Genomic DNA, 25,248 nt, shown 5'->3' with positions numbered 1-25,248 from the left:
AAATAGATGGCTACCTGAGAGGTTGTGGGTTGGGGAGATGGGGGAAATAATAGGTTAAGGGGATTAAGAATACACTTATCTTTTTTTTTTTTAAAGATTATTCATTTTAGAGAGAGAGTGCTCAGGAGTGGAAGGAGGGGAATGGGAGAGGGAGAAAGAGAATCCTCAAGCAGACCCCCTGCTAAGTGTGGAGCCCAATGCAGGGCTGGATCCCAGGACCCTGAGATCGTGACCTGAGCCAAAACCAAGAGTTGGCCACTTAACCAAGTGAGCCATTCAGGCATCCCAAGAGCACACTTATCTTGATGAGCACTGAGTAATTCATGGAAGTGTTGAATCACTATATTGTACACCTGAAACTAATATAACATTGTAGGTTAACTATGCTGGAATTAAAGAATTCACATCAATAAAACAGAGGTTATGATATTGTAATTACAAAATGAAACAATAAGTGTAAATACAGTATCTAGCAAATGCTTGTCCTATAGTATGCCCTTTCAATAAATAAATCATTATGAGAATTCAATGATGGGGGGGAAAGGAACCCAGGTCTTCATAGTAGAGCTGATCTCACTATGATAGACTCTTCAGTAATCCAGTGATATCAATTATTCTCATTGATTGAATGTGCATTCCCTTTTGGCTCTGTTTTATTTTAAGGAAAATAATAGCTTTTTTTCCCTAATACTAGATCACAATCAAAATTTTTGATTTATCAGATTTCTAAAATAACTCTGCCTAGAAGAGTCAAACTTGAGGAAAAGAAGAAGTTATCTCGTATCTATTTTTTTAAAAAAATATATCTCAGGGTTTGCTTTGGGGTCAGAACACAGTTAATCCAATAATCAACATACCCATGTCGGTGTAATGAGAACTGATTTTCCGTGTCACTTCAGAATGACCTCAAACTTCTGCAACATATTACATCTTCAAAGAAAAATGCTTTAACACAGTTATACTGCAACTATTTTTTCACCAAAGCAAAAAGTAAAGTAATACATTGAGGATGAGTGTTTCCCTCTTAGATTTGTATATGTATTTCTAGAGGAATAACTGATAGGAAAAAAAATCCACTTAATGATTTTTCTCTACTTTGCTATTAATATTGCTAATCATGGTAAATAAAATCTAGAGAACTCTCACGTAACCAGAAAATATAGTAATGGTAGCATTAAACATATAGCAGTCAGGTTTTTGTTATCTTTATTTCCTCAAACCAAACAATTACAATGTTAAAACTGTGTTATTTTGGAAGCTTGTCTTGTTCAGAACCCTAGGCACGTTTCAGTAGGGTTGCCCTTTGTACACACAGAAAATGTGTAAATAGCTACATCACAGAAGGAATTACATAGCCAGAATCTTTGTTGTGAAGAGAAGTTAGAAAAACTTTGAGAACATTCTTAGCTTCACCAATCTTGGTAATACCATACCTTAAAAATGCAAAAATATGGAACATTTTGGCTGAAGTATGAATCTTGATACTTTTAAATATTCAGTTTGTCACAATCACTGACTAATGTTTGTTTAAGTGCCTCTTACACGCTCCTATTAATGTTCCCACTGACTGCTTCTGAAAAGGAATGCTATATTCTTTATAAAAGTTGGACCTTTAATAAATCATTCAAGTATGAAATAAAATGCCATGATTCTACAGATCCCAGACTTGCATTTAATTTATAGTTTATAGACTTTTTTTGATTTTTCATTATGCAGGTTTTTAGAAGTTTAAATAAATAATAAAGTTATTAGTATTGCATATAATTACACTCGTAGGTCTTTTAAAGAATCTATAGTAGAACTGCATCATATGTAACTCAACAATACCTTCTCAGCCAAGGGGATGATAAAAGATTCAAGAAGTAGGAATAACAATTTAGGAGGACAAAAGATGTAATCCCTTGGTTGACTTAAGTTCTTTAAAGTGCCAGTGATTTTAAAATACTGCTTCTGCTTTTGGCTGCAAGGACCCCTAGGTTGTGAAAAACATTGTTGAAATTCTTTTTTAAACTCCTTCCGCCGCTATCAGGTGTCTTCCAACCTCTTCTCTGGGGAACCAAAGGATTTTCAAGGGATAATTTTGAGCATATGCATTCTCTCTGTTCTAATGGCTAATACCTGGATAACATGTGCATCCACTGTATGGGGGACCATAAGAATAAAAAGAACTCATGTGAAGATCAGGGTGTTCTATTCTTCAACATTTCCTTAGAAAATAACCAAGTCTCTGAATTACAGACATCCTAGCAAACTGTAACAAAAGGTTTATTTTTTTAAAATTTTTTATGGTTATGTTAATCACCATACATTATTACATCATTAGTTTTTGATGTAGTGATCCATGATTCATTGTTTGTGCATAACACCCAGTGCTCCATGCAGAACGTGCCCTCTTTAATACCCATCACCAGGCTAACCCATCCTCCCACCCCTCTCCCCTCTAGAACCCTCAGTTTGTTTCTCAGAGTCCATCGTCTCTCATGGTTCGTCTCCCCTGCCGATTTCCCCACCTTCATTCTTTCCCTCCTGCTATCTTTTTTTTTCCCTTAATATATTGCATTGTTTCAGAGGTATGGATCTGTGATTCAACAGTCTTGCACAATTCACAGTGCTCACCATAGCACATACCCTCCCCAATGTCTATCACCCAGCCACCCCATCCCTCCCACCACCCACCACTCCAGCAACCCTCAGTTTGTTTCCTGAGATTAAGAATTCCTCATATCAGTGAGGTCATATGATACATGTCTTTCTCTGATTGACTTATTTCGCTCAGCATAACACCCTCCAGTTCCAACCATGTTGCTGCAAATGGCAAGATCTCATTCCTTTTGATGGCTGCATAATATCCCATTGTGTATATATACCACCTCTTCTTTATCCATTCATCTGTCGATGGACATCTGGGCTCTTTCAACAGTTTGGGTATTGTAGACATTGCTGCTATAAACATCGGGGTGCACGTACCCCTTCGGATCCCTACATTTGTATCTTTGGGGTAAATACCCAGTAGTGCAATTGCTGGATCGTATGGTAGCTCTATTTTCAACTGTTTGAGGAACCTCCATACTGTTTTCCAGAGGGGTTGCACCAGCTTGCATTCCCATCAACAGTGTAGGAGGGTTCTCTGCATCCCCGCCAACATCTGTCGTTCCCTGACTTGTTAATTTTAGCCATTCTGACTGGTGTGAGGTGGTATCTCATTGAGGTTTTGATTTGGATTTCCCTGATGCCGAGCGATGTTGAGCACTTTTTCATGTGTCTGTTGGCCATTTGGATGTCTTCTTTGGAAAAATGTCTGTTCATGTCTTCTGCCCATTTCTTGATTGGATGATTTGTTCTTTGGGTGTTGAGTTTGATAAGTTCTTTATAGATTTTGGATACTAGCCCTTTATCTGATAGGTCATTTGCAAATATCTTCTCCCATTCTGTCAGTTGTCTTTTGGTTTTGTGGACTGTTTCTTTTGCTGTGCAAAAGCTTTTTATCTTGATAAAGTCCCAATAGTTCATTTTTTGCCCTTGCTTCCCTTGCCTTTGGCGATGTTTCTAGGAAGAAGTTGCTGTGGCTAAGGTCAAAGAGGTTGCTGCCTGTGTTCTCCTTTAGGATTTTGATGGACTCCTGTCTCACGTTTAGGTCTTTCAAGCATTTGGAGTCTATCTTTGTGTGTGGTGTAAGGAAATGGTCCGGTTTCATTCTTCTGCATGTGGATGTCCGATTTTCCCAACACCATTTGTTGAAGAGACTGTCTTTTTCCCATTGGACGTTCTTTCCTGTTTCGTCAAAGATTAGTTGGCCATAGAGTTGAGGGTCCATTTCTGGGCTCTCTGTTCTGTTTCATTGATCTATGTGTCTGTTTTTGTGATAGTACCACACTGTCTTGATGATGACAGCTTTGTAATAGAGCTGGAAGTCCGGAATTGTGATGCTGCCAGCTTTGCTTTTCTTTTTCAACATTCCTCTGGCTATTCTGGGTCTTTTCTCGTTCCATACAAATTTTAGGATTATTCCATTTCTTTGAAAAAAGTGCATGGTATTTTGATGGGGATTGCATTGAATGTGTAGATTGCTCTAGGTAGCATTGACATCTTCACAATATTGGTTCTTCCAATCCATGAGCATGGAACGTTTTTCCATTTCTTTGTGTCTTCCTCAATTTCTTTCATGAGTATTTTATAGTTTTCTGAGTACAGATTCTTTGCCTCTTTGGTTAGATTTATTCCTAGGTATCTTACAGTTTTGGGTGCAATTGTAAATGGGATCGACTCCTTAATTTCTCTTTCTTCTGTCTCGTTGGTGTATAGGAATGCCATTGATTTCTGTGCATTGATTTTATATCCTGCCACTTTACTGAATTCCTGTATGAGTTCTAGCAGTTTTGGGATGGAGTCTTTTGGGTTTTCCACATAAAGTATCATGTCATCTGCAAACAGTGAGAGTTTGACTTCTTTGCCAATTTGGATGCCTTTGATTTCTTTTTGTTGTCTGATTGCTGTGGCTAGGACTTCTAATACTATGTTGAATAGCAGTGGTGATAGTGGACATCCCTGCCGTGTTCCTGACCTTAGTGGGAAAGTTCTCAGTTTTTCCCCATTGAGAATAATATTCGCTGTGGGTTTTTCATAGATGGCTTCTATGATAGTGAGGTATGTACCCTCTATCCCTATACTCTGAAGAGTTTTGATCAAGAAAGGATGCTGTACTTTGTCAAATGCTTTTTCTGCATCTATTGAGAGGCTCATATGATTCTTGTTCTTTCTTTTGTTAATGTATTGTACCATGTTGATTGATTTGTGGATGTTGAGCCAACCTTGCAGCCCAGGGATAAATCCCACTTGGTCGTGGTGAATAATGCTTTTAATGTACTGTTGGATCCTATTGGCTAGTATTTTGGTGAGAATTTTTGCATCCATGTTCATCAAGGATATTGGTCTGTAATGCTCCTTTTTGATGGGGTCCTTGTCTGGTTTGGGGATCAAGGTAATGGTGGCCTCATGAAACGAGTTTGGAAGTTTTCCTTCCATTTCTATTTTTTGGAACAGTTTCAGAAAAATAGGTATTAATTCTTCTTGAAATGTTTGGTAGAATTCCCCTGGGAAGCCATCTGGCCCTGGGCTTTTGTTTATTGGGAGATTTTTGATGACTGCTTCAATTTCCTTAGTGGTTATAGGTATTTTCAGGTTTTCTATATCTTCCTGGTTCAGTTTTGGTAGTTGATACATCTCTAGGAATGCATCCATTTCTTCCAGGTTATCTAATTTGCTCATAATATGTTCTTATAATTGTATTTCTTTGGTGTTGGTTGTAATCTCTCCTCCTTCATTCATGATTATGTTGATTTGGATCATTTCTCTTTTCTTTTTGATTAGTCTGGCCAGGGGTTTATCAATCTTGTTAATTCTTTCAAAGAACCACCTCCTAGTTTCGTTGATCTGTTCTACTGTTCTTTTGGTTTCTATTTCATTGATTTCTGCTCTGATCTTTATTATTTCTCTTCTTCAGCTGGGTTTAGGCTTTATTTGCTGTTTTTTCTCTAGCTCCTTTAGGTGTAGGGTTAGGTTGTGTATTTGAAACTTTTCTTGTTGAGAAAGGCTTGTATTGCTATATACTTTCCTCTTAGGACTGCCTTTGCTGCATCTCAAAGATTTTGAACAGTTGTGTTTTCATTTTCATTGGTTTCCATGAATTTTTTAAATTCTTCTTTAATTTCCTGGTTGACCCATTCATTCTTTAGCAGGATGCTCTTTAGCCTCCATGTATTTGAGTTCTTTCTGACTTTCCTCTTGTGATTGAGTTCTAGTTTCAAAGCATTGTGGTCTGAAAATATGCAGGGAACAATACCAGTCTTTTGGTACCAGTTGAGACCTGATTTGTGACCTAGGATGTGATCTATTCTGGAGAATGTTCCATAGGCACTAGAGAAGAATGTGTATTCTGTTGCTTTGGGATGGAATGTTCTGAATATGTCTATGAAGTCCATTTGGTCCAGTGTGTCATTTAAAGTCTTTATTTCCTTGTTGATCTTTTGCTTAGATGATCTGTCCATTTCAGCGAGGGGGGTGTTAAAGTCCCCCCCTATTATTGTATTGTTGTTGATGTTTTTCTTTGCTTTGTTATTAATTGCCTTATATAATTGGCTGCTCCCATGTTAGGGGCATAGATATTTACAATTGTTAGATCTTCTTGTTGGATAGACCCTTTAAGTAGGATATAGTGTCCTTCCTCATCTCTTATTACAGTCTTTGTTTTAAAATCTAATTTGTCTGATATAAGGATTGCCACCCCAGCTTTCTTTTGGTGTCCATTAGCATGGTAAATGGTTTTCCACCCCCTCACTTTCAATGTGGGGGTGTCTTTGGGTCTAAAATGAGTCTCTGGCAGACAGCATATCGATGGGTCTTGTTTTTTAATCCAATCTGATAGCCTGTGTCTTTTGATTGGGGCATTTAGCCCATTTACATTCAGGGTAACTATTGAAAGATATGAATTTACTGCCATTGTGTTGCCTGTAAGGTGACTGTGACTGTATATTGTCTGTGTTCCTTTCTGGTCTATGTTGCTTTTAGGTCCTCTCTTTGCTTAGAGGACCCCTTTCAATATTTCTTGGAGGGCTGGTTTCTTGTTTGCAAATTCCTTTAGTTTTTGTTTGTCCTGGAAGCTTTTTATCTCTCCTTCAGTTTTCAATGACAGCCTTGCTGGATATAGTATTCTTGGCTGCATATTTTTCTCGTTTAGGGCTCTGAATATATCATGCCAGTCCTTTCTGGCCTGCCAGGTCTCTGTGGATAGGTCTGTTGCCAATCTAATATTTCTACCATTGTAGCTTACATGTCTCTGCTCCCGAGCTTCTTTTAGGATTTTCTCTTTGTCTCTGAGACTTGTAATTTTTACTATTAGATGTTGGGGTGTTGACCTATTTTTATTGATTTTGAGAGGGGTTCTCTGTGCCTCCTGGATTTTGATGCCTGTTTCCTTCCCCACATTAGGGAAGTTCTCTGCTATAATTTGCTCCAATAGACCTTCTGCCCCTCTCTCTCTTTTTTCTTCTTCTGGCCAAATTATTCTAACGTTGTTTTGTCTTATGGTATCGCTTAAGTTTTGAATTCTGCCCTTGTGGGCCAGTAGTTGTTTATCTCTCTTTTTCTCAGCCTCTTTATTTTCCATCATTTGGTCTTCTATATCACTGATTCTTTCTTCTGCCTCATTTATCCTAGCAGTTAGCGCCCCATTTTTGATTGCACCTCTTTAATAGCCTTTTTGATTTCAACTTGGTTAGATTTTAGTTCTTTTATTTCTCCAGAAAGGCTTTCTCTAATAACTTCCATCCTTTTTTCAAGCCCAGCTAGTATCTTTAAAATCATGATTCTGAACTCTAGATCTGACATCTTACTAATGTCTGTATTGAGTAGGTCCCTGGCAGTTGGTACTACGTCTTGTTCTTTTTGTTGAGGTGATTTTTTCCATCTTGTCATTTTGTCCAGAGGAGAATAGCTGAATGAGAGAACAAAATGCTAACAGGGTAACAACGTCCACAGAAATTATACTCTAAACAAATCAGAAAAGACCTTCCAGAAAGTGGTCGCTTTTCTGTTCAGAGTTGTTGCTGTTCTTTTCTTCGATCTCCTGTTAAGTTCATAGGTATTTAGAATGGTTTGATCCCTATCCAGCTGAATTCCTGAGACCAGATGAAATCCAGGTCTCCTAATCCTCTGCCATCTTGCTCCGCCCCTCCCCCCACAACAAAAGGTTTATACTTGGCAACCAAGCAAGCTCTTTGTGTAGCATATTAATCCCTCCCTCCTGGTACTACTTTTAAGCAGGTGATAGTTTTTGCTTTAATTATATAAGCTATTACAATTTTAATGTTCACCAAAATAGTATTTGTCAAAAATTAAGATAGACAAGTTGCAGAATATTTGAAGAATATATGCTTAAAGTATTAAAGTTCTTATTTTTAATTTCTGATCTGGAATATCCCAAACCATTAGTGATAGTCAGTTGAAGATTCATATAAAAATATCATACATCCCATGAACAATGTACATATAGTTTTACTTCCTTTTTGATTCAGATTTAATTTACTGACTACCTACTATGTGGCTAGCACTTTTACAACATTTGCAAAATACTCAGAAAAGAAATGAAATATCATGTTGTATTGGGAATTTGACAGTGTTTTTTCTTTCTATTATTTCTTTGGCAAAATTAGGCTTACAAGTGATGCAGAGACTGAAGACCAGTGAGGGAATGGGCAGTGGGCATTCTACCATCATCTCTGTCATTGCTGTACCAGAAAACTCTTGGATATGTGTGAAGAGCTCTCTTTACAAAACATGTGGATTGAGAGACCTGCAAAAGGAAACACTCTAGTCATAAAGATAACCTGCTGGCTGAGAGATGGAGGTAAGTGTGGCAGATGGAGAATGATGAAATTAATGTGGAAACTTGGGGCTTTTAGAGGAAGTACAGAAATTATGAGGGAGGGCTGTATTAATTGTCTATACAGAGGCAGCAAAACAAAAAGAAGCCAGTACTGGATCTCTGTATTGGGCTATAAAAAAGGAAAGAGAAAATCAGGAACAGGAGCCCCCCAATGTAGGGTATAAGAGGGCCCTTTCAAATTGACTGTGCACTGTGGTTAGAAGTGTGCTTTACTAGGGCTCTGGTTACAATTAAGAATGAAATAAGTGTTGCTAAAGTCCTAAAACTCCTGATGGACCAGCAAAATAGACAATCCACTTAAGGAGAAATATAAGTCATGCACAACATATAAAAAATGTTTAACTCTGTAGAAGCCATTTATGCTTTTAATTAAAATTTTGATTTTTGCTTCCAGGTACAAGGTAGGATCGTATGTTGGGCATGGGCATATAATGTGCTTTGGGCAATGAAATATGAGTGAAATGATGTACATCACTTGCAGAAAAAAGCAGAATAGTAGGAAATGAAGCAAAGAGGTAGTGAGTGGTCACATAACATAGGACTATGGGCCATTGTAAAGCTTTAGCTTTTATTTCTTCTGAAGGAAATGGGAAGCCATTGGAAAGTTTGGGCTAAGGAGTGGCATGACGTAATACATGTGTAACAGCATCACATGTGTTGAGAAGAAATTATAGGGAGCAAGAAAAATGTAGGGAGGTTAGTAGGGAGGCTACTGTACTAATTCCGGTAAAAGATGATGGTGGGCTGGACCGAGGTGGTAAGAAATGGCTGGACTCATTGATACTAGAAAATGCTTCCATAAACATAGGAGTGCACATATATTTTCAAATTAGTGTTTTCATTTTCTTTGGGTAAATACCCAGTAGTGGAACTATTGCATCATATGGTATTTCTATTTTTAACTTGAGGAACCTCCATAAGGTTTTCTACCAAGGCTATATACCACTTCAAATTCCCACCAACAGTGAATGAGGGTTCTCTGTTCTCCACATTCTTAACAATACTTGTTATTTCTTTTTTTTTTTTTTTAGGCATTCTAACAGGTGTGAGATCATACCTCACTGTGGTTTTGATTTGAATTTCTCTGATTATTAGTGATTTTAAGCATCTTTTCTTGTGTCTGTTGGCCATCTTCTTTGGAAAAACATCTTTGGAAAAATGTATGGGTTCTTTTGCAGAATGGTCCTCTGCCCTTTTTTTAAAATCGGATTGGATTTTTGGTGTTGAATTATGTGAAGTTCTTTATATATTTTGGGTATTAATTTCTTATCAAATACATGCAAGTATTGTTCTTATTGGTGAAGGCTGCCTTTTTATTTTATTGATTTTTTGTTTGCTGTGCAAAAGTTTTTTTATTTTGATGTAGTCCCAATTGTTTATTTTTGTTCATTTCCCTGACCTTAAGAGACATATCTAGAAAAATGTTGCTGTAGCTGATATAAAAAAAATAATGCCTGTGCTGTCTTCTAGGATTTGTATGGTTTCCAGTCTCACATTTAGATGTTTAATCCATTTTGAGTTATTTTATACATGGCATTAGAAAGTAGTACAGTTTCATTCTTTTACAATGTAGTTGTGCAGTGTTCTTAGCATCATTTTTTGACGAGACTACCCTTTTTTTTTCTAAGATTTTATTTATTTATTTGAGAGAGAGAGAGAAAACAGAGAAAGAGAGAATGAACTGGGGGTGGGGGTGGTGTAGAGGGGGAAGAAGAATTCCGTGGAGCAGGGAGCCTGATGTGGGACTCGATCCTAGGACTCTGATGCTTAATCGACTGAGCCACCCATGGCCTGAGACTATCATTTCCCATGTTATAATCATGCCTCATTTGTTGTAGATTAACCATATGCACATGGGTTCATTTCTGGGTTCTCTATTTTGTTCTATTATCTATGTGTCTATTTTTGTGCCAGTGCCCAATACTCTTTTGATTACTACAGCTTTGTAGTATATCTTGAAATGTGGACTTCTGAGGCCTCCAGCTTTGTCCTTTGTTCTTGGGATTGCTTTGTCTATTTGGGGTCTTTTGTAGTTCCATACAAGTTTTAGGATTATTTTTTCTAGTTATGTGAAAAATGTTGTGGGTATTTTAATAGGCATTACATTAAATCTGTAGATGACTTCGGGTAGTATGGACATTTTAACAGTATTGATTCTTTCAATCCATGAGCATGGACTTTCTATTTGTCTCCAATTTCTTTTATCAAAATTTTATAGGTTTTGGAACATAGGTCTTTTATCTCCTTGGTTAAGTTTATTCTTAGGTATTTTTATTCTTTTTGGTTTGATTGTAAATATAATTGTTTTCTTAATTTATCTTTCTGCTACTTCATTAACAGTGTATGGAAACACTACTGATGTCCATATATTAATTTTGTATCCTGCAAATTTATTGAATTTATTTATTACTTCTAGTAGTTTATTGATGGGGTCTTTAGGATTTCCTATTTATAGTGTCATGTCATCTGCAAAAAGCTGCAGGTTAACTTCTTCTTTACCAACACAGATTGCTTTTCTTTCTTTTCCTTTTCTGGTGCTGTGGCTAGGACTTGCAGTACTATCTTATATAGTGGTGAGAGTGGACATCTTTATCTTGTTCCTGATCTTGGAAGAAAAGCTCTCAGTTTTTTACCACTGAGTAAGATGTTAGCTGTGGGTTTTTTCACATATGGCCTTTATTATGTTAAGGTATGTTTCCTTTATATCCGCTTTGTTGAGAGTTTTTTCATGAACAGATGTTGAATTTTGTTAACTGCTTTTTCTGCATCTATTGAGATCACATGATTTTCATCCTTCATTTTGTTGCTGTGTTGTATCGCTTTGATATGCAAATATTGAACCATCCTTGTATCTCTGGGATAAATCCCACTTGATCGTGGTAAATATCCTTTTAATGTATTGTTGAATGCAGTTTGGTAATACTGTGTTGCGGATTTTTTCATCTATTTTATTAGGGATATTGGCCTGTACTTTTCTTTTTATGTGGTGTCTTTGTTGGTTTTTGTATCAGAATAGTGCTGACCTTGTAGAATGTATTTGGAAGCTCTCTTTCCTCTTCTATTTTTGTGGAGTACTTTGAGCAGAATAGGTATTAACTCTTTAAATATTTGGCAGAATTAACCTATGAAGCTGTCTTGTCCTGGATTTTTGTTTGTTGGAAGGTTTTTAAAAAGATTTTTTTTTATTATGTTACCGATTCAATTATATTGGTAGTACTTGATCTGTTCAGATTTTCTATTTTTTTTCCTTATTAAGTTTTGAAAGACTGTATGTTTCTAGGAATTGATCCATTTCATCTAGGTTGTCCAATTTTTTGGATTCTAATTACTGTATTTCTGTGGTGTCAGTTGTTCTCTCTCATTTCTGATTTTATTTATTAGGTCCTTTTTCTTTTTTTCTTGATGAGCCTGGCTAAGGGTTTTTCACTTTTGTTTATCTTTTCAAAGAACCAACTCTTGGTTTGATTGTTGTTTTCTACTTTTTTGTCTCTGTCATTTATTTCTGCTCTAAGCTTTATTATTTCCTTCCATCTACTCATCTTGGGATCTTGAGATTTGTTTGCTCTTTTTCTAATTAGGTGTAAGATTAGATTGTTTATCTGAGCTTTTCCTTGTGTCTTGTGGTAGGCCTATATTACTGTTTATTCCTCTCTAAGAGCTGCTTTTGCCTCATCACAAAGATTTTGGACCATTGTATTTTCATTTTGTTCATCTCAGTGTATTTTTAAATTTCTTCTTTGATTTCTCTATTGACCTAATGGTTGCTTAGTATTATGTTATTTAGTCACCAAGTGTTTGTGCTCTTTCTGTTTTTCTTGTGTTTGATTTCAAGTTTTATACCACTGTGCTCAGAATAAATGCAAGGTATAATTTAAATCTTCAAAAATTTACTTAGGCTTGTTTTTTGACCTACCATGTGATTTATTCTGGAGAGTGTTCCATGTGCACTTGAAAAGAATGTGTAATCTGTTGTTTTCAGATGGAATGTTCTACATACATCTGTTATGGACATTTGGTCCAATGTGTCATTCAAAGACACTGTTTCCTTGTTGATTTTCTACCAGGATGATTTATCCACTGTTGTAAGTAGCGTGTTAATGTCCCCTACTATTATTGTATTACCATCAATTTCTCTCTTTATGTCTGTTAATATTTGCTTTATGTATTTAGGTGCGCCAGTGTTGGGTGGATTTACAATTTTTTATGATCTTTTAGGACTAATTTCTTTATCATTAGGTAATCCCCTTTTTTACTCTCTTTCAGTTTGTTTTAGTCTATTTTGTCTGATGTAAGTACTTCTATCCCAGCTTTTGTTTCCACTTGCATTTGCATTGTCAATGTCTTTCTTTTTAAAAATTTTTTATTTAAAATTATTTATCATATAGTGTATTATTAGTTTAAAAGGTAGAGTTTAGTGATTCATCAGTTGCATATAATACCCAGTGCTCACTACATCAAGTGCCCTCCTTAATGCCCATCACCTAATTACCCCATCCCCCACCCACCTCCCCTCCAGCAACCGTCAATTTGTTTCCTGTAGTTAAGAGTCTCCTATGGTTTGTCTCCCTCTTTGATTTCATCTTATTTTCTTTTTCCTTTCCTTCCCCTATGTTCATTTATTTTGTTTCTTAAATTCCACATGAGTGAAATCATATCATCTTTGTCATTCTCTGATTGACTTATTTCACTTAGCATAATACCCTCTAGTTTCATCCATGTCATTGCAAATGGCAAGATTTCAATCTTTTTGATGGCTGAGTAATATTCCACTGTGTATTTATACCACCTCTTCTTTATCCATTCATCTGTTGATGGACATCTAGGTTCTTTCCATATTTCGGCTATTGTGGACACTATATTTGTATCCTTTGGATAAACATCTAGTAGTGCAATTGTTGGGTCATAGGGTAGCTCTATTTTTAACTTTTTGAGGAACCTCCATACTGCTTTCCAGAGTGGCTACACCAGTTTGATTTCCTATCAACAGTGTAAGAGGGTTCCCCTTTCTTTGCATGCTCACCAACAACTTTGTTTCCTGAGTTGTTAATTTTAGCCATTCTGACTGGCTAAAATCACAATCTCATTGTGATTTTGAATTTGTATTTCTCTGATGCTGAGTGATGTGGAATGTATCTGTTGTCCATTTGTATGTTTTCTTTGGAGTAATGTCTTTTCATGTCTTCTTCCCATTCCTTAACTGGATTGTTCATTTTTTGGGGTATTGAGTTTGATAAGTTCTTTATAGGTTTTGGATACCAGCCCTTTATCTGATAAGACATTTGAAAATACCTTATTCCCTTCTGTAGGTTTTGTTTGTTTGTTTGTTTTGGTGACTCTTTACTGTGCAAAAGTTTTGAGCTTGATGAAGTACCAATAGCTCACTTTTTAAAAAAATTTTTTTTTAGAGAGAAAGTGAGCATGAGCAGGGGGTGGGGGAAGGCAGAGGGAGAAGGAGAAGCAGGCTCCCCGCTGAGCAGAGAGCCTGACACAGGGCTCGATTCCAGGACCCTGGGATCGTGACCTGAGCTGAAGGCAGACGCTTAATGACTGAGCCACCCAGGTGCCCCATTGATGAGGACAGCTTTGTAATACAGCTTGAAGTCGGGAATCCAGATGCCACCAGCTTTGGTTTTCTTTTTCAACATCCCTTTGACTATTCAGGGTCTTTTCTGGTTCCATACAAATTTTAGGATTGTTCCATCTCTGTGAAAAATGCTGATGGTATTTTGATAGGGATTGCATTGAGTGTGTAGACTGCTTTGGGTAGTATAGACATTTTAACAATATTTGTTCCTCTAACCCATGAGCATGTTTTAATCCATGAAATGTTTTTCCCTTTGTGTCTTCCTCAATTTCTTTCATAAGTGTTCTGTAGTTTTTAGAGTATAAATCCTTTTACCTCTTTGGTTAGGTTTATTCCTAGGTATCTTATGGTTTTTGGTGCAATTGTAAATGGGATCAGTTCCTTGATTTCTCTTTCTTCTGCTTCATTGTGTACAGAAATGCAACTCGTTTCTGTGCATCGATTTTATATCCTGCCACATTGCTGAATTTCTGTATGAGTTCTAGCAATTTTGGGGTGGATTATTTGGGTTTTCAACATAGAGTATCATGTCATCTGTGAAGAGTGAAAGTTTGACTTCTTCACCAATTTGGATGCCTTTTATTTCTTTTTATTGTCTGATTGCTGAGGCTAGGACTTCCAGTAGTGTGTTGACCAACAGTTGTGAGTGGACATCCTGGTCATGTTCCTGACCTGGAGAAAAGCTCTGTTTTTCCCCATTTAGGCTGACATTCCCTGTGTATCTTTTACATGTGGCTTTTATGATATTGAGGTATATTCTCCCTAACCCTATGTGGTGGAGGGTTTTTATCAAGGAAGGATGCTGTATTTTGTCAAGTGCTTTTTCTGTATCTATTGAGAGAATTATATGGTTCTTATCCTTTCTTTTATTAATGTGGTGTGTCACCCTGATTGATTTGTGGATGTTGGTCTACCCTTGCAGCCCAGGAATAAACTTCACTTGTTCATGGTGAATAATCCTCTTAATGTACTGTTGGATCCTATTACCTAGTATCTTGGTGAGAATTTTTGCATCCATGTTCATCAGGGATATTGGTCTGTAATTCTCCTTTTTGGTGGGGTCTCTGGTTTTGGGATCAAGGTGATGCCGGTCTCATAGAATGAGTTTGGAAGTTTTCCTTCGATTTCTATTTTTTTGAAACTGCTTCAGAAGAATAGGTATTAATTCTTCTTTAAAAGTTTGGTTGAATTCTGCTGGGAGGCCATCTGGGCCTGGACTCTTGTTTGTTGGGAGATTTTTGATTACTGCTTCAATTTCTTTGCTGGTTATGGGTCTGTTCAGGTTTTCTAGTTCTTCCTATTTCAGTTTTGGCAGTTTATGTATTTCTAGGAATGTACCCATTTCTTCCAGATTGCCTAATTTGTTGGTATATAGTTGTTCAAAATATTCTCTTATAGTTGATTTTATTTCTTCAGTGTTGGTTGTGATCTTCCCTCTTTCATTGTGATTTTATTTATTTTGGGTCCTTTCTCTTTTCATTTTGATAAATGTGGCTAGAGGTTTATAAATCTTATTCTTTCGAAGAACCAGATCCTAGTTTGGTTAATCTGTTCTACTGTTCTTTTTCTTTCTATTTCATTGATTTCTGCTCTAATCTTTATTATTTCTCTTCTGCAGGATTTAGGCTTTATTTGCTGTTCTTTCTCTGGCTCCTTTAGGTGTAAGGTTAGGTTGTGTATTTGAGACTTTTCTTGTTTCTTGAGAAAGCCTGTATTGCTATATACTTCCTTCTTAGGACTGCTTTTGCTGCATCCCAAAGGTTCTGACCTGTCATGTTTTTATTTTCATTTGTTTCCATGTATTTTTAAAAAAATTCTTCTTTGATTTTCTGGTTGACCCATTCATTCTTTAGTAGGATGCTCTTTAACCTCCATGTATTTGTGGTCTATCCAAATTTTCTCTTGTAGTTGACTTCAAGTTTTAAAGCACTGTGGTCTGAAAATATGCATGGTATGATCTCAATCTTTTGGTACTGATTGAGACCTGGTTTGTGACCCAGTATGTGATCTATTCTGGAGAATGTCCCATGTGCACTCGAGAAGAATGTGTCTTCTGTTGCTTTAGCATGGAATACTCTGAATATATCTGTTAAGTCCATCTGGTCCAGTGTGTCATTCTAAGCCCTTATTTCCTTGTTGATCTTCTGCTTAGATGATCTGTCCATTGCTGTGGGTGGGGTGTTGAAGTCCCCTACTCTTATTTTTATCAATGTGCTTCTTTAATGTTGTTATTAATTGGTTTATGTAATTAGCTGCTCCCAAGTTAAGGGCATAAATATTTACCACTGTTAGATCTTGTTGGATAGACCCCTTTGTTATGATATTGTGTCCTTCATCAATTAGTACAGTCTTTGGTTTAAAATCTGGTTTGTCTGATATAAGGATGGGTACTCCAGCTTTCTTTTGATGTCCATTAGCATGATAAATCGTTCTCCACCCCCTCACTTTCAATCTGGAGGTGTCTTTGGGTCCAAAATGAGTCTCTTGTAATCAGCATATTGATGGGTCTTATTTTTTATCCAATCTGTTTTTTTAAGATTTTATTTATTTATTTGACAGAGACAGCGAGAGAGGGAACACAAGCAGGGGAAGTGGGAGAGGGAGGAGCAGGCTTCCTGGGGAGCAGGGAGCCCGATGTGGGGCTTGATCCCAGGACCCTGTGATCATGACCTGAGCTGAAGACAGAAGCTTAATGACTGAGCCACCCAGGTGCCCCTGAGACCCTGTGTTTTTATTGGACCATTTAGTCCATGTACATTCAGAGTAATTATTGAAAGAGATGAATTTAGTGCCATTTTATTAACTGTAAAGTCACTGTTTCTGTAGATTATCTCTGTTCCTTTCTGGTCTTTGATATGTTTGGGCTCTCTCTTCACTCAAATGATCCCTGTTAATATTTCTTGCAGGGCTGGTTTAATGTTTATGAATTCCTTTAGTTTTTGTTTGTCCTGGAAACTCTTTATCTGTCCTTCTATTTTGAATGACAGCCTTGCTGAATAAAGTATTCTTGGCTTCATATTTTTCATATTTAGCACATTGAATATATCATGCCAGTCCTTTCTGGCCTGCCAGGTCTCTTGGACAGGTCTGCTGCCAGCTTTATGTGTCTACCCTTGTAGGTTAAGAACCTCTTATCCTGAGCTGCTATCAGGACAAGATAGCAGCTCTCTTTATCTTTGTAATTTGCAAGTTTCAAGATGTTGACCTATTTTTGTTGGTTTTGAGGGGGGTTCCTCTATGACTCTTGGATTTGAATGCATGTTTCTTTCCCCAGTTTAGGGAAGTTTTCAGCTGTGATTTGTGCAAATAAACCTTCTGCCCCTTTCTCCCACTCTTCATCTTCTGGGACTCCTATTATACCGATATTATTTCACTTTATGGAATCGCTTAGTTCTCTAAGTCTACCTTCGGTTCTAATAATTTTCTTTCCCCCTTCTTTTCAGCTTCCTTGCTTTCCATCATTTTATCTTATCACTGATTTGCTCTTCTGCTTTGTTCATCCTCATTTTATGGCCTCCACTTGGGGCTGCATCTTGGTAATAGCATTTTTAATTTCAGCCTGACTAGATTTTAGTTCTTTTATCTCTACAGTAAGGGATTCTCTAGTATATTCTATGCTTTTTTTCAACTCCAGCTGGTATCTTTACAATAATTGTTTTAAATTCTAAAGTTCAGACATCTTACTTATATCTGTATTGATTAAATCCCTGGGTGTGCATACTAGTAGGTATTTTATTCTTTTTGATGTGGTTGTAAACGGGTTTGTTTTCTTAATTTCTCTTTCTGTTACTTCATTATTAGTGTATAGAATCACTATCAAGTTCTGGGTATTATTTTTGTGTTGTGCACCATTACTGAATTTATTTATTATTTCTGATAGTTTTTCAGTCGAGTCTTTAGGATTTTCTATGTATAGAATCATGTCATCTGCAAATAGTGAACGTTTCACTTCTTCTTTACTAGTATGGATGCCTTTTTCTTTTTCTTGTCTGATTGCTATGCCAGGACTTCCAATACTATGTTGAATACAAGTTGGGAGAGTGGACATTCTTGTCTTATTCCTGATCTTAAAGGAAAAGTTCTCAGTTTTTCACTATTAAGATGTTAGCTGCAGGTTTTTCATAAGTGGCATTTATTATGTTGATATATATTCCCTCTAAACCTATTATATTGAGAATTTTTGTAATGAATGGATATTGTACTTTGTCAGATGCTTTTTATGTATCTTTTGAGATTATCATATGGTTTTTATCCTTGCTCTTGTTAATGTGATGTATCACATTAATCGCTTTGTGAATACTAATCCACCCTTGAATCCCTGGAAAAAATCTCACTTGATTGTGGTGAATGACTTTTAAATTTTTTTTTGAATTTGATTTACTAATATTTTGTCTTGTATTTTTGCATTTATTTTTATCAGAGACATTAGCCTGTAGTTTTCTGTTTTGTGGTGTTTTGTCTAGTTTTGGTATCAGGATAATGCTGGCCTCATAGAATGTATTCCGAAAATTTCCTTCCTAATTTTTTGAAATAGTTTGAGGAGGTAGGTATTAATTCCTCTCTAAATGTTTGTAGAATTCAACTGTGAAGTCCTCTGGTCCTGGACTTTTGTTTGTAGGGAATTTTTTGATTACTGATTCTATTTCATTACCATCAATTGGTCTGTTCAAATTTTATATTTTTTCCCGATTTAGTTTTGGAAGATCATATGTTTCTAGAAATTGTCCATTTCTTCTAGGTTGTTCCAGTTTGTTGGCATATAATTGTTCATAATAATCTCTTATACTTATTTGTATTTATGTGGTGTCAGTTGTTATTTCTCCTCTTTCATTTCTGATTTCAAGTCTTTTTTCTTGATGTGCCTGCCTAAAGGTTTATCAACTTTGTTTATCTTCTCACAGTACCAGCTCTTGGTTTCCTTAATCTGTTTTATTGTTTTTTTAGTCTGTATCATTTATTTCTGTTCTAAATTTTATTATTTCCTTCCTCCTACTGGCTTTAGACTTTTTCTTTTTCTAGCTCATTTAGTTGTAAGGATAGATTGTTCATTTGAGCTTTTTCTTTTTTCTTGAGGTGGGCCTAAATTGCTATAATCTTCTCTCTTAGAACTACTTTCACCACATTCCCAAATTTTGGACCTTTATGTTTTCATTTGTCTCCATGTATTTTTTATTTCCTCTTTGATTTCTTTGTTGACCTATTCATTCTTTAGTAGCATGTTGTTTATTTAGCCTCCATGTGTTTGTGTTTTTTCCAGATTTTTTCTTGTGTTTAGTTTCTAGTTTCATTCCATGGTGGTTGGAAATGTTGCATGGTATGATTTCAATCTTCTAAATTTATTAAGACCTGTTTTGTGGCCTAACATGTAATCTATCCTGGAGAATGTTCCATATGCACCTTAAAACAATATCCATTCCACTGTTTTTGGATAGAGTGTTCTGAATCTATCTGTTAGATCCAACTGGTCCGATGTATCATTTAAAGCCACTGTTTCTTTGTTGTTTTTCTGTCTGGATGATCTATCTGTTGATTGAGTGGGGATATATAAAACTCCTTTATATCTATCCAGGTACTATTATTATATTATTGTCTATTTCTTCCTTTATGTCTGTTAATAGTTGATTTATATATTTAGGTGCTCTCATGGTGCACAGATATTTACAATCTTGTTCCCTTTATGATTGTATAGTGATCTTCTTTGTCTCTTGTTATAGTCTTTATTTTAAAGTCTGTTTTTTTTTATGTAAATACTTCTCCCCCAGATTTTTTTTTCTACTTCTATTTGTGTGGTATTTTTTTTTTTTAACTCTTTTCACTTTCAATATATGTTTTTAGGTCTCAAGTGAGTCTCCTGTAGGCAGCATACAGGTAGATCATTTTTCACTTATTCAATCACCCTAAGTCTTTTGATTGGAGCATTTAGTCTGTTAACATTCAAAGTAATTATTGACAGGTATTTACTTATTAGCATATTGTTTCTTGTTTTCCAGTTGTTTTTGTCGTTTTTCTCTGTTCCCTTCTACATCTCTTGCTCTCTCAATTTCTGGTTTGGTGGTTTTCTTTAGTGATATACTTGGATAATTTTCTTTTCATTTTTTTTGTATACCTGCTACAGGTTTTTGATTTTTGGTTACCATTAGTTTCATATGTAAGACCTTATGCACAGAGCAGTCTATATTAAGTTGATGGCCACCTAAGTTTGCACCCATTCTAAAAGTCCTTTATTTTTACCCCTCCTCCCATGATTTATATGATGCCATACTTAACATTCTTTTCTTTTGTGAATCTCTTGACTGATGTTTGTAGATATAATCAATTTTATTGCTTTTGTGCTTTAACCTCCATACAGGTTTCCTAAGTGATTAAACCACTACTTTTATCAAATATTGGCATTCACCTCTGAATTTTTTTCCTTTCATAACTTTTTTTTTTTTTTTACTTCTGAGTATGTACTTTTCTTTCCAAGGAATTCCCTTTAACCCTTCTTATAAGGCTGCCTTAGTGGTCTTTAAGTTTTGTCTGGGAAACTCTTTCTCTCTCTTTCTATTCTGAACAATAATCTTGCTGGGCAGAATCTTCTTGGTTCTGTTTTTTTTTCTCTTCAGGACTTTGAATTTATCATAACACTCCTTTTGGCCTACAGAGTTTCAGTAAAAAAAATCTGATAGAATTATGAGGTTTCCCTTGTATGTAATAATTTTCTTTTCTCTTCTTTTATAATTCTCTTTATCATGACTTTTTGCTACTTTAATCACTATGTGTCTTGGTGTTGACCTCCCTGAGTTTTGTTGGGGCCTCTGTCTCCTGGATCTGGAATTCTATTTCCTTCCCTGGATTAGGCAAGTTTTCAGCTATTATTTCTTCAAATATATTTTTCACCCCCTTTTCTCTCTCTCCTTCTTCTGGGATTCATATATGCGAATGTTATCGTGTTTGATGGTGTTGCTGAGTTCCCTTAACCTATTTGTATTTTTAATCATTCTGTGGTCTTTTTGCTGTTTAGCTTCATTACTTTCCCTTACCCTGTCTTCCAGGTCACTGGTCTGTTTTACCATTGATTCCTTCTAGTGTGTTTTTATTTCAGTTATTGAGTTCTTCATTTTTGATTGGTATTTTTTTTCTATTTTTTTTTTATCTCTTTGTTGAAGTTCTCACTGAGATCTTCACTCTTAAGTCCACTAAGTATCTTTTTGACCATTACTTTGAATTCTCCATCAGGCATATTGCTTATCTTAGTTCTTTTGCTATGGCTTTGTCTTATTCTCTCATTTGGAACATATTCTTGTTTGCTCTTTGTCTAACTCCATTGTTTCTATGTATTAGGAAAGTCACTGCATCTCCTGATCTTGAAAGCAGTGGCTTTATGAAGAAGAGGTCCTGTGGTGTCCCTACAGCACAAAGTTCTCTGTTCATCAGAACCAGGTTCTTCAGGGGTGTCTTCTAAGTGGGCTGCATGTGCCCCACTTGTGTGCCTAAACCTGGATTGCTTTCAGTACAGTCAGCTGAAATGGCCCACTTTGCCTGTTGTGGGCATGCCAGGCAGGGTTGATTCCTGTGCTGTTTGGGGTCTGTTTGAGGCCTCCTTGGGCTTGTAGTTGGGCCTTGTCATCAGTAAGACCGGATGCCTGCACTGAACCTCTCTGCTGGGGCTGCAGTCAGACCAAACTGTAGAGTTCTCTCCCTACCTGGTCCCCTGAGGGGCTCTCATTGCTGGGCACACTGATAGGCAAGGTACTCTCTCTGTGCTCTTAGCTATAAGGTTTAGCTGCTGGGACTGTGGGTGCACTGTTGTATGGTTATTTTCCCTATTCTCCAGGGCAGAAGCCACGTGCTATTTTCTGTCAAAATTGCTTGCATGGTATGTCAAGGCAGGAGCCACCTTGGCATGAAGCCTTCCAAGTGGGGTGGGTTGGATACACGGAGGATCATGGAGGTAGGACATATTGTGCTAGCAAGATAGATGGTTCCCACAAGTGTCCAGATATCTAGACTGTTTTGGGTGTGGGAATGGAGACCTCCAGCTCTTTTGGTCTTAGAATATGAATTGGAGGTGCAGGAATCTTTAGGACGCTTCTCTAAGATTAGTAAATTAATCTCCTTTATAGATATCCAGGTGTTTTTCAAACTGCTACTTTTGTGCTGTATCTTGGCTGGGTTATTTGTTATGCTGGGTGGAGACTCCATTTCTTATTATACCCAGTTCTCCCAGAACTAAGTCCATTGATTCTTAAAATACCAGATTACTTAAAATAAGCCCCACTGATTATAAAAACTCACAGAGGTAAGTCTTGCCAGTTTTCAAAGCCAGATGGGAACTTATGTGCCTGGTGTGGGGTCTGTTCCTTCTGCTTCTCTATGCTTGTGGTGTCCCTTCTTTCTGTGGCTACTGTTGCTGGAGGTTTGGTTCCAAATTGTGTTTCTGTCCCTCCTACCCTTTTCTACGTGGCTCTTCTCTATGATTTACTGTGGAAAGTCCGTTCTGCCAGTCTTCATGTTGTTTTCTGGGTTAATTGTACTGATAGAGTTGGAATCTTGGTGTGCCTGTGGGTCAAGGTGAGCTTAGGATCCTCCTACTCTGCACTTCCCAGAAGTCCTGCAAGTATTCTTCAAAGACTTAAATTCAGTGTGAGGATTTGTTGAAATACCTACCTTAACTTTTGGTGCATGTGTGGGTTACTACCTAGCAACGCATATTAACAAATGGTTTGCAGAAATGCTGTTCCTACCATTTTATAAGCATTTAATCATTACTTTGAAAAATAGAATCTGATAATTGTGCAAGTTATATAATATGTGATCCCTATGTTCATTGGTTAAATCTTGATTATATTGCCTCTATATGCTTTGCATTTATTTTCTATAATCTCCTCCCCACTGAGATTGAGCATACACTATTCAAGGTTTCTGGAGAAAAAATTTCCTAGTATGTGAATTTTAAGTGTATAAAGCATATACTTTTAAATTATGAACTTTTTTTATAAATTAAAAAAAATTGAATGTTCTGTTTCAGTTATTCTGCATAACAAATTACTCCTGAGTTTAGAGGCTTAAAACAATAACAACTTATTAGCTTTCAATTCTGTAATTGGATCAGAGGATGGCAGGGATTTCTCTTCTCTGCCCTACATGGGTCAGATGGGAAGACTCAAGTGAGGGCTAGCCACAATCACAAGTTGGCACACTGGTGCTGGTGATTAGTGAGAGCTCAGCTGAGCTGCTGGCTGAGAGCCTAGATTTTCTTCTCATGGCCTCTCCACATGGCTAGGTTAGGATTCTCACAGCATGGCAACCTCGGGGGTACTCAAACTACTCACAGGATTATGAAAGCAGAAGGTGCCAGGCTTTCTTAAGGGTCTGGAACTGGCAGTGTAATTTCTGCTGTATTCCATTAATTAAAGTGGGTCACAGGGTCCTAATAGGTTTAAGAGCAGTGAACCACAAATGGGTATGAATACTGGGAAGACCTATTCATTGAAACCCAGCAAACAAATAGTCTACAATAGGCTTATTCTATCAATGGGGATCCATTCTAAGGGAATGATCTTAAATCTGGAAAAGGCTTTGTTCATAATAGCTCTCAGTAAAAGTATTAGCAACAATGGAAACACCTTTTATTTTTAACGGACATTATCTATTAAAAATATTTTTGAAATTAGGATATAATTGGGAGGGTCAGAAAGATGGCAGAGTAGGATCCTGAGCTCACCTTGTCCCATGGACACCCTGAAATGACAGGTACATTTGTACAACTAACTCTGAAAATGACCCCCAAATTGGCAGAACAGACCCACAGTTAATGGTAAAGATGAGGTCATGGTGAAAAGGGTAGGAGGGGCAGAAAAGTGATTGGGAACCACATCCCTGGTGAGATTAACTACAAACAAGAGGGACACCACAAGCATGGGGATTTGAGAGGATCTGTTCCCACACTAGTCACCACAGACATGCATGGGGAAGATGAGTCTCCACAATATTTGGCTTTGAGGAGCTTTTAAAATGAGCAAGGCTAGGATGCCTGAGTGGCTCAGTTGGTTAAGTGGCTGCCTTCAGCTCGGGTCATGATCCAGGGGTCCTGGGATCAAGTCCCACATTGGTCTCCCTGCTCAGCGGGGAGGTCTGCTTCTCCCTCCCCCTGCTCTTATGCTCTCAATCTCTCACTCTCTCTCTCTCAAATAAATAAAATCTTTAAAAAAATAAAACGAGCAAGGCTAAACTTTTGGTACATTAAAAATCAGTGAACTTAACTCTAGGGGAACTAGAGGGCAATAGGAAAGAGTCCCTACCCACACAGTCCCCACTGTAGAGTCTGCATAATAACCCAAGACCGAGCTCAGAAAAAGCAGTTTGGATTGACTGGCGAGAAAGATGAAGGAGTAGGGGACTCTATTCCAACCAGTCCCCTGAACTGAGCTGGATATCTACCAGACCATTCTGAACACCCACAGAATCAGCCTGAGATGTAAGAAGATAGATCTGGATCTCTACAAACAGAATATCACAGGCAGTTGGTTTCAAGGTATGAAGTGGGTAGCCATGATTCTGCAGGAAGATATCGGAAGATAAACAGAAGGGGGAGGGAGTCCTCGGGATCTTTCACCACCAGTGAGTGAAAGCCTCCTGCACTGGGGACTGGGTACAGACTCGCAGACCGGTAGTGATGAGGAAGGGACTTTAGGGCAGCCTCCCGGACTGAAATCTGGAGCAGCTGGCAGTTTTAGAAGCACAAAGGGCACAGACGTGCCCCGACCTGGAGGCAAGGACTGGGAGCCCTGCTGAGGGGCACACAGCCCAGGATGCTGCAGTTTATAGCAGCACAGACAGAAATGGAGATAGTGTGGTCTGAAGAGCTCATTGAAGAACAGATTGTAATCTCTCTGCTCTGAGGCAGAGGGTTGGAAAAAGTCTCTTCTACTCTCTCAGAAGAGATGATGTGGAAAGCCGCCAGAGAACAAAAGCCCCAAAAAACTGGTTTTCACTGAGCCCATTCCCCTCCCCAGGGGGCAGGGCAACTCTGCCCAAACAGGGTTGCCTGAGTAACAGCATGGCAGGCCCCTCCCCCAGAAGACACCCTGGGAGAACAAGAGGCTGACAACCCTAAGGTCCCTATAAAATACGTGCATCTTGCTTGGGTTGTGGTCAATAATTTGGACTCTGTACATTCCCTCAACCACCGCCCAACAGAATGACTAGGAGGAGGAACCCCAAAAATAGGAAAGACTCAGAG

Source organism: Zalophus californianus, chromosome 3 (genome assembly GCF_009762305.2).
Source record: "Zalophus californianus isolate mZalCal1 chromosome 3, mZalCal1.pri.v2, whole genome shotgun sequence".
Classification (NCBI taxonomy): domain Eukaryota; kingdom Metazoa; phylum Chordata; class Mammalia; order Carnivora; family Otariidae; genus Zalophus; species Zalophus californianus.
This window is presented reverse-complemented; position numbering follows the sequence as displayed.